The 13,341-nt window shown below is 33.3% G+C and overlaps 1 protein-coding gene across 1 annotated transcript in view; it reads left to right on the forward strand.

Moving 5' to 3' along the window:
* The first annotated feature begins 11,388 nt into the window (after window positions 1-11,388).
* Window positions 11,389-13,341, forward strand: part of LOC149790288 (salivary peroxidase/catechol oxidase-like) — a 36,890-nt gene continuing 34,937 nt past the window's right edge. The window contains exon 1 of the mRNA XM_089973441.1: window positions 11,389-11,398. The gene's annotated coding sequence lies outside the window, so the exon portion shown is untranslated. The remainder of the gene's footprint in view (window positions 11,399-13,341) is intronic.

Genomic DNA, 13,341 nt, shown 5'->3' on the forward strand with positions numbered 1-13,341 from the left:
ATGCAGTCGTTTGGTTTGATGACACTTTCTGCAACAATGGCTGACAGCAAAGGTAAATTAAATGCAAATCTTATCAACGAACGCGAAAAGTAAATCATCGTGACCTGCGTTAGTGGTTAGTACCATTCCTCAAAATAAATATACCCATCGAATTGCATTACTGTACATAAACTATTTCAGAGAAGTAGATTTAAATTAAAAGACTCAATGTATAGATGTAGCGTGAAGAGAAAGTACCACTGCTACAGATGAACATCACCATGAAATTTCAAGAGAGTATATGAAACTGCCTCAGGCAAATGGTTTTGACAAAACCTTGAACACTGTGACAAGAATGAAACATATGTGTCGCTTAAATAATTATGAAGGCTAAAACAAGTGGGAAATATAAATAATCGTAAAACTAAAAATATATTGTTTATTAAAATTTTAAATGGTTTGTAAATGTACTTGACGTTCTTAACCAATGAATGAGAAATATATGTCGATATGATGTTCTTATCTTTTAGCCTGATAAGGTTGATGAGAGACAATTGTTGTAGTTATTGTTGATGTCGCCATAGTTCTTATTGTTGTTAATTGTTTCGTGAGCATTGTGTGGATTGGATACCACGATTTCAAATTTCCGATAATTATGTGAATTCGATCCCACAATTTCATGTTTCAGAGTATCGTGTACATTGGATAATACGATTTTGTTTCAAAGCACTGTGTGGATTCCATCGGATTTCCGAGCATTGTGAGGATTCGATCCCACGATTTCATATTTCAAAGCATTTTGTGGATTTGATCCCACGCTCATGTTCCAAAGTCAACCATATTCACCTAGGGCGCAAACATTTCAAGTATCGAAAGTTTGCTTTTGTAAATGTTACTGCAAATGATCGACGGAATATGTATTAAAATCATATTACATTTACTGGTTCTTTAAGATATACCTCCAATGAAATGAATGATTATAAATTATGTTGCATTTTTTTAAAATCGTAATAGCTAATAATACCGCTTTTCTATTGTTTCCCATTCAGGCTCAGCCAGTATACTGCGTAATGCCGCTGGACAAGATACTTTACTCCAATTGCCTTAGCGAAAAGTAGCCTTTGTGCTTTGCTGTGCCGTAAAATACCAAACCAAACCAACGGCTTTCGGTATTTAGCGACATATAAATATTACCTTCTGTTTTTTTATACGTCCTGAATGCCATGAAACCTTACAAATTATAGCGATTTTAGCTACCTATATTGTACACGTACTGCTAACCTTGTACAAATTATAACAACGTTAGCTAGCTAAATTGTACATGTACTGCTAACCTTGTGCAAATTATAGCAATGTTAGCTAGCTATATTGTACACGTACTGCTGACCTTGTACAAATTATAGCAATGTTAGCTAGCTATATTGTACACGTACTGCTGACCTTGTACAAATTATAGCGATTTTAGCCAGCTATATTGTACACGTACTGCTGACCTTGTACAGATTATAGCAATGTTAGCTAGCTAAATTGTACATGTACTGCTAACCTTGTACAAATTATAGCAATGCTAGCCTCCTAAGTAGTGCATGTGCTAGTGACCATGTATAAATTATTGCTCAATAATACATGTCTCTGTTGTTTTTTGTTGTTCAAGACCTGGTGACTTACACCTATTAACCATTACAGATTTATCGTCCTGTCACTATGCCTTTCTCTTTTCGCCCTCATTGGGAAAAACATGTTGAGTAAATATTCTACAATGTTCATCAAAATCTATATAAAGTTTTAACAAGAGTTTTATATTTGTATACATTTTAGTAGGAGAAGCATGATAGGTAATTTACTCTTTCAGTGACCGCCGCGACATTGACCATTTAACGGGATTGCTCACTGAAAAATGGCTTAACGGATCCAATGCCAGACCAATTCTGAGTTGCATCTTGGGAAGAGAATTCCAGAACCTCAAGGAAGGAGACTCCTATTGGTATTTCAATGATTTCCAGTTGGGAAAAATATTAGTACTAGTAGCAATACTATTCTACTACTACTACTACTACTACTAATAATAATAATAATAATAATAATAATGCATCTTTTACTTCCACAATGCATACACAAATGCACACACACACACACATACGAACATCGTCTTCACAAGAGTTTCCGTTGTTTTCCATATCTTTGTTTTTCTCAGGTACTCACTTGTAGAAACCAATCAACCAAACATTCACTGTTTCCCATCCTTATCGTTTATAATTGAATCCTATGTTAACAAATCTCGATCACACACACACACACACACACACACACACACACACACACACGCACACACTGTTAAGAGAAAATAGCCACCTACTGATGCAAATAATTTAATCATTCAAAACAAGCCTGAATGCCCGAGCTTTCTTTACAAACAGACACTTGCAAAATATCATAATAGGTCACGTAGTCAATTTTAAAGAATCTAATATATCATATAGCCCATTTCAATCAACATAATATATCACATAGCCCATTTCAATCAACATAATATATCACATAGCCCATTTCAATCAACATAATATATCACATAGCACATTTCAAACAAAACAATATATTACATAGCCAATTTATTTCAAAAAAATACTATATCACATAGCCCGTTACAAACAGCATAATAAATCACATAGCCTATTTCAAACAACATAATAAATATCACAGCTCATTTCAATCAACATAATATATCGCATAGCTCATTTCAATCAACGTAATATACCATATAGCCCATTTCAATCAACATAATATATCACATAGCACATTTCAAACAAAACAATATATTACATAGCCAATTTATTTCAAAAAAATACTATATCACATAGCCCGTTACAAACAGCATAATAAATCACATAGCCTATTTCAAACAACATAATAAATATCACAGCTCATTTCAATCAACATAATATATCGCATAGCTCATTTCAATCAACGTAATATACCATATAGCCCATTCCAGTCAACATAATATATCACATAGCTCATTTCAATCAACATAATATATCACATAACCCATTTCAATTAACATAATATTTCACATAGATCATTTCTGTCATCACATCATACCACATAGCCCATTTCAATCAACATAATATAGCCCATTTCAATCAATATTATATACCATATAGCTCAAATCAATTGACATTATATACCATATACCCCATTTCAATCAACATAATATACCATATAGCTCATTTCAATCAACATAATATATCACAGCTCATTTCAATCAACATAATATATCACATAACCCATTTCAATTAACATAATATTTCACATAGCTCATTTCAGTCAACATAATGTACCATATAGCCCATTTCAATTAACATAAAATACCATATAGCCCAGTTCAATCAGCATAATATTCCATATAGCCCATTTCAATCAACATAATATATCACATAGCCCATTTCAGTCAACATAATATATCACATAGCTCATTTCAATCAACATAATATATCACATAACCCATTTCAATCAACATAATATATCACATAGCCCATTTCAATTAACATAATAAATCACATAGCTCATTTCAGTCAACATAATGTACCATATAGCTCATTTCAATCAACATAATATACCATATAGCCCATTTCAATCAGCATAATATATCACATAGCTCATTTCAATCAACATAATATACCATATAGCCCAAATCAATCGACATTATATATCACATAGCCCATTTCAATCAACAAAATATATCACATAGGTCATTTCAGTCAACATAATATACCATATAGCCCATTTCAGACAACGTAATATACCACGTAGCCATTTCAGTCAACATAATGTATCACATAGCTCATTTCAATCAACCTAATATATCACATAGCTCATTTCAATCAACATAATATACCATATAGCCCAAATCAATCGACATTATATATCACATAACAAATTTCAATAAACCTAATATATCACATAGCTCATTTCTATCAACATAATATACCATATAAACCAAATCAATCGACATTATATACCATATAGCCCATTGCAATCAACATAATATATCACATAGCCCATTTCAATCAACCTATTATATCAAATCTTAATTATATCAGATAGCCCGCTTTAATCAACATATTATGTAACACAGCCATTTCTATCAATATCATATGTCACATAGCCCAATCTACCTACATTATATATCACATAACCCACTTCAGTCAACAAAATATGGTACATAGCCCATTTCAATCAACCTAATATATCACATAGTCAAATTCAGTCAGATTATATCACATTATCACACAGCAATTTTAAAAAGTATAATATGTCACGTAGCCCATCTCAATCAACATAATATTTCACATAGATCATTTCAGTCAACACATTATACCACATAGCCCAATTTAATTAACATAATATATTACATTGCCCTTTTCAATCAACATAATATACCACATAACCCATTTCAAACAATATATCATGTAGCCCGTTTCAAACAAATAATCTATGATGTAGCCAGTTTCAAACAATTTTATATACATTTTTACAGGTAGGCTACTTTATAAAATACATTTTTTATTCCTTAACTTTCTAAATTTACACCCGGATATTCTGAGTTATGTTTTACATGTTTCTTTGTTTATTACAGAGCAACAGGATGAGATCAGAAAAATGTCGCTATCAGCGATTCTATGAGCCATCATTGGTTTGATAAAGATACGAAAAGATGCCTTCTTTTTGAACACGTAAGGTTAGTTTACAAAATAACTTACCCCCCTAACCTATCTCATTATTTACCAGCCAACCTGAAATAATTTTAAGCTGTTTGAAAATCATTGCAAAAACTTTACAAGGAACACAAATAAGTATATGCCATGTGTCATACTTACTAGAAACATGCCTGTAAGATACCATGATATGCTAAACAGCGGGATGCTTCCCGATTTCGTAATAAGCACGAAAGTCCTGAATCTAATGTCAGTTTCAATATTTTATATATTCACTACTTTCACTTCAAAGAATTTTGAATAAAAAGGTCGATCTTAAAGCGTCAGCATGCAACTGTGCTCCAACGTAATAAATATTAGTGCTTTATCTTAAAGTAGGTTATATGTAGAGGTAACAATGTTGCAAACAGTACACGTGCGTAACGGGCCGACCTATTTTATTTGTAAAAAATAGGTGTTGATTAAAGGTTTTGAAACATTACTGATTAATATTTGCGATACATTTTTATTGCTCATTTTTAAGCATTAAATCCTTCATAGTACTTAAAATGAGAAGCTTAAAGGAGAGTTATTTAAACTCTTTCAAAAATGACTAGGAATTATTTCCCTTAGGAAACGTTTCTCAAAGAGTATATATACAAGTAAAATATTAAAATGGAACAGATAATCAGGGAAATGATTTGATAGCTTTAGCTTTCGTTTTAAACGTTAAGTAACGTCAATGACGTATTATCACTATCTAAACGTTTGAAAGTTAAGCCATTAACGTTAATCATGTAATTTTTACTAGCTTAACCTTTTGTCAATTATGTCAGTAATGTTGTCAGTCGTCACGCCCAGCTCACAATACTTTGGTAATGAAATTTTCTCATGCTGATGGTTTCACTTTCGATATAAGTCAATCATAATGACTTTCCAGCAAAGCCTTTACACCTGAATATTCATTTAAGCCTACATCGGGTAAACTAGTTTCATGTGATGTGTATTATTCGCGTCTGCTTGATATTGGCCTAATTCATTCGTGATAGCCGATGTACCTAATTTTAATCGTGTAAGAATGAATGGTAAAATTCTAAGGTTTTACGGTTCACTAAACAGCTTTCAACTTAAATACTGTTCTTAATGGCACTTTTTGGCAGAAATACAATCGTTTCAAAATGACATTTTGAATGCCTAAATTAGTACTCATTTCATGGTCCACGACTTTAATAGTTTTGGATGCAAGACATAACAGCAACTATAATTCAATCGGCTGTTCAAAAAACTGTCATCCCTAAAGAAATACTTTATTTCCTTTTCTAGCAATCATGTGGTCCCATGCACAAGCGTACCATCCATTGACTTGACAAAATGGATATCGGCTACACCTACATCCAAAAATCGTGGTGTTAGTGGCCCGAAAATTAAAAGTGCCTTGCATAGAAGACATTATGCAGGCGCTGGAAAACTGGAAGTAGTAAATGTCACATGATTTCTGCACATGCATCGTAGCTTATATGTTATCACATGATTTATTACGAGACTCGACGTGATCTTGAACGTCATATGATTTTATTTGAATTATACTTTATTTTCGCTTTCCTTTATATTCTTATTTGAGCTTATTGTTTACAGTATGCAAGTGGTTTTCTTCACAATGATTTTAAGTATACTATTCATAGTTCTGGAAGAACAAACTTAAAGTGATTTAACCAGATTAAATTGAAGGTTATGTTGCTAAGGAAACATAAATGTAAACGATAATTAAAAATCTATGCCATCGAGCTTTCGAAGTATGAGCGAGAGAAAAGTTTGGATCATGCCAGGCTTAACACAATGACTAGCGGTAAATAGTAGAATTCTGAAGGCTTGTACGTTTGACTTACTTTAGTCTGCTAAAAGTGTTTTTATAGTTTTGTTTTAAAGCGGAAATTCCACTTTCTATACATGGTCAACATACTTTATTATGTTTTTATTAAGATAATTATTTCATTCAATACCACCTTGTTTCAGAGTAAAGACTCGTGTTTTCGATGATTTTGAAAATTTGTTTTCATATCGTTTGTTATATTTATGACGGATAAATATTTAGAGATAAAAAAGATCTTCGATTACTTTCTTTGTAGTTATTATATAATACAAAAATATAAATACAACCACAAAACCGTCGGTTTATCCTGACGTCGTTTTTCTTTAATTTTCTTTTATCATCGTTCTCCTTTATAATTATACATCTTTTTGAATCTGTTCACATTTCTTTTTTTCTGAGTGTCACGTTCCTCCTACAGTAATATTTCTAATACCGGAGGTGGAAAATTCAAATTTAAATAGCTCCGAGCCCCAAGTCAGCAATGCCGACGGTCTAGTTGTAAAAATATCTCATGGTGAAAGGTATAACAATTTGATAAAATATATCAAATTTATTCAGTAATTTCATCGACACATTTCTCAGTCGCAATTTATTTTGAACAAATAAAAAATTATGACATATTCACAGTTGCCAATTGATATTTTATCATTTAAAATTACAGGTCTTAAAGTGAAAGTGTTTTCTATCAGTGTTCTCTTTTACTCATCTGTCAATCCCTGTCCGCCTCTTGTTTCTCTTTTGGTACTTCAGGTACCTTTGACTACGTGATCTCCTGGTACTTCCGGATCGGAGTACAGTCTAATGCCTGCCAACGTCTATATGATCCATCCTTGGCGAGGTTCACACTTGTAATGATTGAAACATGGATTTAGGCCAAATATAAGCGGTTGCTTATCGAGACTCCGCCCTAGATTTGAATATCTGAGCATTGATAGGATACGATCTGGTCTCTTTGAAACTGGAATAATTTATCATTTACTTGCTAATATATGGCTTCCGGTCCCCAAAAACCCCGAGATTGCTTTCAAGCCGGTCGTGACATCACTGACTGATTGCAAAACAAACAGAGGAGTCCCTACCTGATCGACCTTCTTGCATAACTACCTTTGAATTTACCATGGATGGGTCGTTGACCGTGGATAGGCCGTTGCGTAATGGTCAAACAACAGAGGGGCAGATTTTGTGTGTCCAGAATTGGATCTATAGTCGTAATATTGGATAATACCTATTCACATTATCACGGGTGCTCTTAAATACCAATTACTTATAAGAAGATATGCGTATACATGAAGCATCATCAAAGTTTCCACACAATGTGATCTTGAGTAAGCAAATAAACAAGTATGTATGTATGTATGTATGTATGTATGTATGTCGGGGGGTAACGTTAAAATGTAGAGATCGATGATTGGATCATCATAACCGAGTTTAAGCAGTTGGAGATATTTCTGTCTTCTTTACCGATGCATATCTAGGCCATCATATTGTATTATTTTATTGAAAACTGAGTTAACTGAAAGATTATATGCCAGTGTCTACCTTCCTTGAGACCGCTCCGGTGGCCTAAGTGATTAGAGTGTCGGGCTCGGATGCAGGAGGCCACGGGTTTGAACCCCGGCCGAGTCATGTCAGAGACTTGTACAAATTGTACTAGCAGCTACCTGGCTTAGCACTCAGTATTAAGAGATTAGTGTTAGGACTGTTTCACCCACACACATACACACAGATTATATATATATATATATATATATATATATATATATATATATATATATATATATATATATATATATATATATATATATATATATATATATATATATATATATATATATATAGATAGATAGATAGATAGATAGATAGATAGATAGATGATTAATGGATTTTACCAAGAGAGAAATATTTGTTTTCATTATAAAATTACTAAAAATTTACAAAGTGTCTTTTCAATATTTATTCCACCTGGGAACTTTTTCTGCAATAAACGCCTATAACATTATATAACACTAAGAAAACCTATATCCGAAAACAATTTCATTTTTCCCATTCCTTTTCCGTGTGCGTGCCTTCTTACCTTTAATCAGAAGAGATAATTATATTACTATTCATAGATTATGTGCGAATGTACACAAAACACGGCAGAACATAAATGGTAAACAGCTGACATTACTGCAAGAAATATGCTACCTCAGTCCGTTGTATGAGTTAGCTAGCACACAAGTTTGAGAATAAAATAAAAAGAAACTGCCCGTGCTCCGAGTTAATAGAATACAGATTTCATCTCGTGGGTGAAACACTGTACCATCGGAGGGCAGATTACATATATTATTTCGCTTTACAAAAATCCATAAATGTTTATTTTCAAGGCGTAAGTACGATCTTTAATTGGTCGGCGATAAGAAATAAGAGAGCTTACGCTGCAAACCTGTGCAGTAGCTGTTGTCGACGTGGACGTTAGAAAATGTACACCTTGTATGTATAAATCAATATATGTGAGTAGTAAGATAATTCATGAGACCACACCCACCTCTTTTGAAGATGTACCCCCAACCACCTTCAGCTACTACTGACTACGTTATAATGAAGGTTTGACTCTTGAAAACACAAATATGACAGTTCAAAGAGACTAACAATCATTAATTATGTTAACAGTTTTTTCAACTGTTTTAAAATACTACCAATGTCTGATGCTTAGGCACATTGACAATCACTAAAGAGAGACGAAAATAGAAGAGATGGAAAAACGAGAAACAAAATACAAATGATGTACGGCTTGTGCATATAATATCACGTGTGATTGTGGTTGTTCCGTGAATAATTATTTTCTTGTCTTGTCTTGTCATATTGTTTGTGCAGTTAAGCGTTGTAGCGAGAGCTTCAGGTCTAGAGCAGAGAGTGAGAAATGGCTTGTTGTCGTATTGTTTTTAGTAGTGTCTCCGCTCCTCCATATATCCGTCTTTCCCTTGGTCTTCCTTGTTTTATAAAGCCTGATCGTTTTTATTTTGGACGCTTGAGCTGTGGTTTGCTGGAGGTTCATTCTGATAAGATGTTTAAATCATTTAATTGTTTGTGTCTTAATGTAGTCTATGACAGGTGTTGTTCCACCATTTATCCGATCATTTCGTTCCTTACCCGATCCTTTTTGGTCTTGTTTACCGTTTTTCTCAAGCATTTAGTTTCACACGTGGTGGTCTTTTGCGACATGATTTTTGTTTGATGCCCACGTCTGGCATTGAAATAACAGAGGTGGGATGAAAATAGTATTTATTAGTCGTCTTTGTGTTTTTAGGGGGGTATTTGTGTGTTTTAAGATAGGGTTCCTGTGTGTGTGTGTGTGTGTGTGTGATTTTGATTTTTAAAGTAGCTTTAACAATTTTATAATCATATCGCTAGTTAGAGCGTCCGCCTCGGAAAGCGGGATGTCGTGGCTTCGAACCCCGTCCGAGTCAGATCAAAGACTTACAAAAATGGTACTAACAACTGCCTCGCTAGGCGCCCAGCATTAAGAGGGTAGTGTTATGACTGGTCGGCCTGGTGTCAGGATAAAGTGACTGGGTGCGACATCATGCTAATGTCTGCGGCATGATGCCCCAATGTTAGACATCATTATAAACTGCCACACTACAGACATCGTAGCGATATGACTGAAAATTGTTAAAGCTACGTTAAAATCCTAGTCACACACACACACACACACACACACACACACCAGGCTGACCAGTCCTAGCACTAACCTCTTAATGGTGAGATAAGATAGGGTTCAGTTTATAATTTGTATTGGCTATCTGAGTTCTTGTTTCCATTTATCTGTCTCTGGCTTGCTATTTTATATCGGAAACCACTTTTGAAGCATGATAAATATATGTGGTAGGACGACGAAATCTAAATACTCTGATACACAGAGCAAAAGCAAAAGTGCACCAAAATATGAAAAGGAACACTCAGAGAACAAATTGATTTAATTATCAATGCCAACAATGAACAGATATAAAAGGACGTATGCAAACAGGTAAACTAGAAAAATAAACAAGCATAAAAACACAAACAAGTAAACAACAAAACAAGCAAATTTTTGTTTTTAGTGTTGTCTGTAAAACTGCTCTCGAGATCTGCTGAACATACAATTCTCTGTGCTTTTTCATTTTTAACCTTTTGCAAATACTTCCTGACATTACATTTTAGGATAGCGTCTATTCTTTCGTTGATATAGTTTTTTGTACCTTTAGCTATTGTTCGTACGTTGCAAAGTCTTATTTCTACTTTTGAGATAAAATTGTTACATCATTTACATAAACTATCGAATTATATAATGTATGCTGTGCAGACCGAGCTTTTCCATTTTAATGCTTAATAAATAACAATCCAGGGCCTAAGTAACAATGCCCAGCAAGTAAAGGCAACCCAATATTAGCTTCTGCAATCAAGCTTCTCAGATTCTTGGTGCCAGTAGTTCATTGGTCATGTGTTTACTTTCATATATTTTAAATAACAGGGAACTCCAAATTGTTTTTTTTACCTACTGAAGCTTAGAATATGTATACTAGGTGTCACCTGTGCTTGCTAATTACAAATATTATAATCCTCACTGAGTGTTTTCGCTTGATTAAACAGGTAACTGAGAGCGTCTTTATTTCTGCAGACTGCGACATCATGATCTTATTTGTATAGACACGTGCTATCTTGAATCAGCAAAATGTAAGAAATGAACATTGGTCAGTGTCCCACAACAGCCAATCAAACGTATTGTTCTGTTTCCTCAGTAGCTAGTTATTGTCTGCGTTTGTTTAAAAGCAGGTTTTAACGGCTATTTTTAAGGTCTGTCTAGACGTAACTGCCATCGTTCGTCACCACAGAGGTAGGTGCTAACATATCCGACCATCATTTTTACACACTTGCATTGCTTTTCCAATTTTCAATTTAATCTTTACTAATTACTGTATATATATATATATATATATATATATATATATATATATATATATATATATATATATATGTATGTATGTATGTATGTATGTATATATATCGTCAAAGTAGTCAAGAATTTTAGATATCGGGTTAAACATTTCGCCACCGCTTTCTTTCATTTTTACACTAATTAAGACGGATCAAGAGTTACATGAAGATGATCAATGTCTTTACGACAATGAATATGGTTAATGGTTTCAATAGTATTTTAGTAAAGCAATAACGAATCCATTTAGCCTTTCCTATCGTATTCATAGAAAACAAATATTTTGAACCAAAAGTAGGTTCACATGCTATAAAGCGAAACCACATTAACGTTTGCCACTTTATAAAAATAAATCGCAAATAAACATTAAATCACTATCAAATTCAAGACACAGTGCGACCAAAGACTGTGGCCACCAATTAATACAATTTAGCTTGGTCTCTTAATTAGAAACAGAAACGTAACGCTGGGTTCCCAAAACGTTGTTGTGCATTGTTGTCACTGTTTCTGTTCAGCTTGTTCATTTGAAGTTCAATAGATGTCAGAACATTGAAAATTACTATAAAAGTTGGTTTTATTTCAAACTAATTTGAACATTTTCCATCCGAAAGCGAAGAACCATCTTCATTTACTACATAATTGAATAGAGCATTATCATTACAAAACAACTCCGACGAAGTCTACCCTTTTCTCTTATTTTTATGTTTGTATTTTATCACGTTTATGTCTTGTTCAGATATTCCTTGTTACACACTTCAAACACACCTAGAACGTCTGATTTTGTTTGTTTTTCAAAACAATCTAACATTGTATCTATGATTGGCAATACCAATGAAACAAATGCTTTTTCGAAATTTATTAAAACATATGACGAACTTTATTAAACCACATTCATACAACATGGTTCTCATGGGCTACGGGTATAGTATACGTCTCTTTAATAAAACATGTTTTGATCTGTATGTATTATATCAAGCACACTTTTTTTAATTCATTTCTCAATACAATAAACTATAGCCTTCTAAGATACATTTAAATGAGATAATAGTAGGTATTTTTAAAAACAAAACAACAACATATTGAATGATGGGTCCCTTAAAGCACAGAAGTAAAATTATTTTTATTTTAGTTAATGAAAATAAGCCAAATCAGCAAGAGATATATTGGTTAAAAAACATTACCAAGATCTTTCCAACAAATTTTAAAAACTTCAAAAGTAAATTTTCATCAAATCCTGTCCCTTTATTATTTTCCATATTTCCTCATTCTTGGGTGCCTTTTAATGATGAAACAGGCCGCTCTGATGAATCTAAAACTCTATGTCTCATGCAAAACAGGATCACGACTAACTGTATCATCATGTTTAGATTAGAATAAATTCTTAAAATAAAAATATATACCTCCAAAATGCTTTTCAGACTCCCATAGAGAATTAATGAATCAGATATTTTCCTGCCGAGATCATGACTCGTTTCCATGTTGATGATAGTCTTTCTTGACCACCATTTTATTTTTCACGTGGACAGTAAGTGTAACACCTTCCATTCGTTCGTTTCCATCAATATCCATTAGTTGCTCATTTTATTTCCGAATGCCATTACCTGAAGATTATGATCGTGAAGAAACTATCCTTTTTCCAACTGATCTTCTGTCTTCGTATTCGTTGATTGGGAAACAGTTTTACCTTTTATTTCGACACATTAAGTATTCAAGATAATAGGACATACTTATAAAAGCTTATTTCCGGGCTATGTATATTTGAAATATCTGAAGCCTATCCATGACAAATGTGTCGAGTTTGCAATGACGAAGTGTGTCTCAAACGGCAGAGTTCAATCATCAAT

The sequence above is a fragment of the Sinohyriopsis cumingii genome, chromosome 10 (assembly GCF_028554795.1).
Source record: "Sinohyriopsis cumingii isolate HCF-2022 chromosome 10, ASM2855479v2, whole genome shotgun sequence".
Lineage (NCBI taxonomy): Eukaryota > Metazoa > Mollusca > Bivalvia > Unionida > Unionidae > Sinohyriopsis > Sinohyriopsis cumingii.